We start from the raw sequence: 6,872 nt of genomic DNA on the forward strand, positions 1-6,872 counted from the left end.
GCGAGTAAAGACTGGAATATGTTTCGGGATTCTTCCGATGGCATTGAGTACACCACATCAGTCATTGGCTTCATCAATAAGTGCATCGATGAAGTTGTACCCATCGTAACCGTACGTACATAACCCAACTAGAAGCCATGGATTACAGGCAACATCCGCACTGAGCTAACTGCTAGAGCTACCGCTTTAAAGGAGTGGGACTCTAGCCCAGAAGCTTAGAAGAAATCCCACTGTGTCCTCCGATGAACCACCAAACAGGCGTAGCGTCAATACAGGACTAAGATCGAATTGTAGTACACCGGCTCCGACGCTCGTCGGATGTGGCAGGGATTGCAAACCGTTACAGACTACAAAGGGAAGCACAGCTGAGAGCTGCCCAGTGACACTTCTATGCTTGCTTCGAGGCAAATAACATTGAAACATGCATGAGAGCACCAGCTGTTCTGAACAACTGTGTGATCACACTCTCCGCAGCTGATGTGAGTAAGACCTTCAAACAAGTCAACTTTCACAAGGCCGCAGGGACAGATGGCTTACCAGGACGTGTACTGCGGGCATGCGCTGCGGGCAAATGTCTTCACTGACATTTTCAACTTCTCCCTGTCCAAGTCTATAATACCAACATGTTTTAAGCAGACCACCATAGTCCCTGTACCCAAGAAAAACTAAGGTAACCCGTAGAACTCACGTCTGTAGCCATGAAGTGCTTTGAAAGGCTGGTCATGGCTCACATCAACACCATTATCCAAGAAACCCTACACCCACTCCAATTTGCATACTGCCCTAACAGATCCACAGATGATGCAATCTCTATTGCACTCCACACTGCCCTTTCCCACCTGGATAAAAGGAACACCTATGTGAGAATGCTATTCATTGACTATAGCTCAGAGTTCAACACCATAGTGCCCTCAAAGCTCATCAATAAGCTAAGGACCCTGGGACTAAACACCTCCCTCTGCAACTGGATCCTGGACTTCCTGTGACCGGCCGCCCCCAGGTGGTAAGGGTAGGTAACAACACATCGGCCACGTTGATCCTCAACACAGGGGCCCCTCAGGGGTGCATGCTCAGTCCCCTCCTGTCCTCCCTGTTCACTCATGACTGCACAGCCAGGCACGACTCCAACACCATCATTAAGTTTGCCGATGACACAACAGTGGTAGGCCTGATCACCGACAATGACAGCCTATAGGGAGAAGGTCAGAGACCTGGCCGTGTTGTGCCAGGACAACAACCTCAGGTTGTTGAGCTTTAAGTTCCTTGGTGTCCACATCACCAACAAACTAACATGGTCTAAGCACACCAAGAAGGTTATGAAGAGAGCACGACAAAACCTATTCCCCCTCAGGAGACTGAAAAGATTTGGCATGGTCCTCAGATCCTCAAAAAGGTTCTACAGCTGCACCATCGAGAGCATCCTGACGGCTTGCATCGCTGCCTGGTATGGACACTGCTCGTCCTCCAACCGCAAGACACTACAGAGGGTAGTGCATACAGCCCAATGACAGAGGAAGGCCCTAGAAATTGTCAAAGACCCCAGCCACTCTAATCATAGACTGTTCTCTCTGCTACCGCATTGCAAGCAGTACCGGAGTGCCAAGTCTAGGACTAAAAGGCTTCTCAACAGCTTTTACCCCCCAAGCCATAAGACTCCTGAACAGGTACTCAAATGGCTACCTATTTGCATTGCATTACTTAAAAATTGCACTGTTGGTTAGGGCGCATGTGACAAACTTTGATTTGTTTTGACATTCATGTCGTTGGCAAAGTGCAACAGTGCTCCCTCCAGGTTGCCCGTGGCAGGGTGTAGAGGTGACCCAGGGTCGCGGTGAAGCTAGTGGCGGACAGTCTGGTACTGCTGGTACTTCCCCTCAAACAGATTCTCTTTGAGTTGTTCCCACCCAAAATCACATTGTCAGCCATTTTTTCAAACATCATTTTGAGATCGAGGGATACTGATTTCCTTTCTTCTGACAAAACGTTGATTAAGGGGCCAACTATCTCCACGTTCATATTAGACAGCAAACAGTAGAAAATTACTGAAACAGGGAGAGACTCTGACAAACTGGACTTGTCCAATGATTTTCATTTTCTCAACAACAAAATAATTATTGCTGCGGAGTGCCATAATGAATAAGACCCCGGTGAGTGTCTGTTCCTCACTTGTCTGTGCAGTATCTGGGCGCGGTGGTGGTCTCTGTCCACCTTCAGGCTGTGGAAGGGCATTGGGCTGCGGATGGAGATGAGCAGCTGGAAGGTCTTCTCATGGATCTGTACCCAGTCTATCTGCTGGTGCTCTGTGTCACTGGAAGAAAAAAAAGATATAGGCTGCATTCCAATTCAAAAAATGGGCTCCCTTCCCTTTGTCCTAGCTGACCCCACTGTGAAAATCACACAAAATGTTAGCAACGTAGTAGCTCATATTACTTGCTTTCAGTTGGTCTGTCTACACATTCGTTTTTGGGAGACTGGATTATATTAGGCTCATGCACATCAGTGTGCATGTATAAAGTCAAATTGCCATCTCTAACATTTTAATAAGAAGGCATAGGCCTATGACTCTGCCATGTGCAATATCTTTCAATTCATCTAAAGGCATCCTAAATTGTATGTCATTACATAACAGGTCTATAATTTTGTGCATCTTGCTATTTTCCCGATTCTTTGGAACTGTCTGAGTTTCCCCGTGGTTTATTTCTGTGGCGCTTGTTCATTCCACAGTTTTTTTACTGGTCTGGATTCAAAGCAGTGCAGCTACGTCATGGCAATAACACAGTGTATGGGTTGGCTCACGAGGCGCACTGACTCTGCACTCACACAAGAGTCAAGGGGCTTCTAAGGACACAGACCTGTACTTTCTCATTCATAGTCTGTAGACTCAAAGGTGTTTGGCTGTGCTTATGCAACAACTTGGCAGGGAAACAAGTCTATTAATCCAGACACAGTCAGACAGCTGGCCCTAGAGTTAGTTTTTATCTTGTTTTGAAGCATACTTGTAGAATGCTCCATTGATTCATAGCATGTGCATCACATGAGAGGAATGCATTTTAAAAAGGCAGAGCCGGGGGATATAACTTGCTTTAGTGGCTCATCCCTTTAAAGCTTAGGCCAGGCCGAGTGGAAGCCTGTCAACAAGCACTAGGCTATGTATTAGAAAGTAGCCTACTCTCCCAAAAGTGAGAGATTTATCAAACAAAGAAAGTGGTGTCTGAAGAACAAATTAAACATTGTGCCTTTAAATGTAGCATATATACAACAAGAAACAGAAGGCCTTGCTATTTACATAGTGGTGCACTTTTTCAGAGACCACATGATATGGCTTAGGCATACTTTGTCTTCACTTGACATTCTTCTTCCTTCAGGAGAGCTAACCTGCTTTCCAGCTGTTCCCCGTACCACATTCTGCCTGAGGCCAACAGAAGTTTGATATTAGTGTTCTCTGACCATCTAGTAATAACTTTGTAGACACTAGTGGCACCTAGTGTTGAAACTGGTAGATTCATTTTCCATTACTCCATTGCTCAAGAGCTGCACACTGCTAGCAAGTGTGCAAAAGCACTGGCCTATGTCAATCTACTATCCCCCATAGTACAAAAGTTGACCTATTCCATTCTGTGCGAGAAGTAAATATTCCAAACATAGTCTGGGACAGTAATGTGGGATGCGATAGATCCCAAATTAATACAACCACTACCATCAAAAATACTTTTCGCAATGAGGCTGACCCAACAGATCAGAAGGTTTAGCTTAAAATGTTCATCAACTATTATGTAGCACAAAAGTTACATTTGCGGGAATACACCATTATCAAAAGTGACCGCAAATTTTATGTTTAAAATTATCTTCCCAAAACTTTAAACTCACACGCTGCTTAGGTATGCCAGTTAGGCTCTACACCCCTTGTAAAGCTGATTAATGTGCTTAATTTTAAGAAGTAATTTGGCCACTTTAGTTATATTACAAACCTTATGAAAACATATAGGCCTATGGGCTAGGCTACATTAGGTGTGTGACTATGTTTCGAAAAGGCGCAACAAAAAGGCATTGTTTCTTGACAAACGCTGGGCATCATTCACAAGTGATAATTGTAATATTACAATTATTATAACCAGTTATAATTCACAACTGATCAGCTAATATTGTCACCCATCACACTATTCTTGATTTAATCTTGTCTTTACATATACTAAATAATATAAACTCAGCAAAAACAGAAACTTCCCTTTTTCAGGACCCTGTCTTTCAAAGATAATTCGTAAAAATCCAAATAACTTCACAGATCTTCATTGTAAAGGGTTTAAATAGTGTTTCCTGTGATATTTAGAAAACTCATCAATTTGGCAATTATTTAAAATATCTATTTCAGAATGTAAATTGCCAGATTTACACTTATTCGTTCAATTGGATAAGACATTGATATCCGTCTCGATATCATAAGTAATGACTTGAGTGTGACCTGAATAATTCTTCATTAATGAATATACTGGGCACACATCAGTGGTCAATGATTTCACACGCTGAAATCAAACGGAACTACTCGGGGCGGGACTTCCGTTCCGCAAGGCGGAGGAATTTCAACGTAGCACAAGAAAACAAAATGGCTATTTTCCCTTGTTAGCTTTAGCATGCAAGCTAAACCCTCCATGTGCCTGAAAATGCAGCACATAGGATTCCCTTGGCAAGGGAAAGGTTTTTACTTATAACGTATTATGTTCAAACCCTTTTCGGCATTTTTTGACAATGTTTTAACCGGAACACGCGGCAACAACGAAATGCGCCTTGGTCTACTCACGAGAGAGACAGAGATATATATCGCTGGTCAAGCTTATATCTCCTGAATTTCAATCGGCTGGCTCTTTGTCCACCAATTATGTCATGTCTTTGGCTATGTCGGATTAAGTGATATGACATGCTATTCTATAAAATAATTTATCCGTAATTAATATTACCTGATTGAGCTAATCATGTAAATGTAATTAACTAGAGAGTCGGGGCACCACAAAATAATATTTATGGAGCTGTTATCTTCCGAATAAACTCTTAAAGACCTAGTCATATTTTACATCAATAGCTGTCAATATTAATCGTCATCTTAATTCAGTCTCATCTGAAAGTTGTAAATTCTTGGTTATCTGCACGAACCCTGGCTCACAAGTTGAATCAGCAATACAAAATTGGGTTTAATTATTTATTTACTAAATACCTAACTAATCACACAGAATTACACATAATTAAATTATAAATTAATTACAAATTACATCATAAAGGAAAACATCCCTAGCGGGAGTAACAGATATGACAGCTGGTTACACAAAAGAAAAGGGGCTGGGTTTGAGTGAAAGAGCGGGAAGACTGAGGAACAAACGGCGAAGCTATGCTATCGTAAATACAGTATCTTATGCATTCTAAATTACCGCCCATTTGGAAAAGGAAAATGCTATAAATATTTACTCTGCACTGCGCTTCGGGTTGGTGGTAGATGGAAGGCCATGTTGCCCAACCGAGTCCTTTGAAGAATGTCTCTGCTGGTAAATTGGGTACGTTGTAGTAACGTTGTTGTGCAGTAGACGGGATACTCTGTCTGTTCCTTCATAACCTGCGTTTGCAGCTGCGGTTGCTAACTCAACGGCTAGGAGGTATCACTTCTGTGGTGAATAAGAGTTCAAAGTTCATACCATTCGCAACCAAAGCTCACGCTGATGTTGGCTTCGTCCTGTAGTTATTATTTGAACCATTCTGACATCGGACCGTCGTCCCCACATCCTCAGAACAGGAGGTTACATTGTCATCAAGGCTTTATATAGGAAGGGAGAGGAGGGCGTGTTTGAAAAGTTTTAAAGCCCATGTCCCTTCACAGGGGCGGGCCACTGATTGAGCAGAGCTAAAATCACATTTCATCCCATCACGAATAATTTCATATTCAAACATTTTATTTGAACAACAATTCCATGTGAATCCGATAACTCTGATGTGTAGACTTTCCACTGTAGAGTTTATGTCATCTTATCATTGATGAGAATGTCTCAGATGACAACCGAACTGACATCATATTCATATGTTCAATTGGTCGGATTACCAGAATATAGTTCATTTCCCCCCACCTTCTGATGTTCCCAGAATCTCTATGTTAACCAAAGGGTTTGCAAATGTAACATCAGTAGGGTAGAGAGAGGAAAAAGGGGGGAAGAGGTATTTATGACTGTCATAAACCTAACCCCAGGCCAACGTCATGACACAGCGCTACAGGGAGACAGGACCGACAGCTGATCGTCCTCACAGTGGCAGACGATGTGTAACAACAACACTTAACTACACCAACAGAAAATACACTTAGCGACTGAATACGGAGAATGAATCTTCAGTAGTGCATCTTCAAGAATAAATATGTAAACAAAAAAATGAAGTCATTTACCATTTAAAATGTAGACATAGAGGACAGAGAAAATCCAACCCCTAACATAATTTGAGATGCTTTTAAGGCAAACATTAGTGGAATGATAACTCATACTTGGCGAAAGTTACACCTGAGTTAGAAATTCAAATGAAAGAAAAATAAATCACTATCTTAGAAAAAAAACTTTTCTGAACTTAAGCAAGAATAGGATCTTTTACTTTTGAAGAGAGTAATCAACTAAGGATTAAACTCAAATAAAGCATACTATTTAAATGGCAAATTGATCTGGTAAACACCCCACAGCCTTCACGAAAATTAATACATGCCAAGCCAATTACCAATTACCAAATGCTTGAATTAGAAAAAAACAATGCTATAAATAACCATTTTTAAAGCGTCTATATAAATCAGAATTAATAACATTTTGGACCGATACTGTAACGATCTTCGTCTTCATCGGATGAGGAGTAGGAAG

Source organism: Oncorhynchus kisutch, linkage group LG24 (genome assembly GCF_002021735.2).
Source record: "Oncorhynchus kisutch isolate 150728-3 linkage group LG24, Okis_V2, whole genome shotgun sequence".
NCBI lineage: Eukaryota > Metazoa > Chordata > Actinopteri > Salmoniformes > Salmonidae > Oncorhynchus > Oncorhynchus kisutch.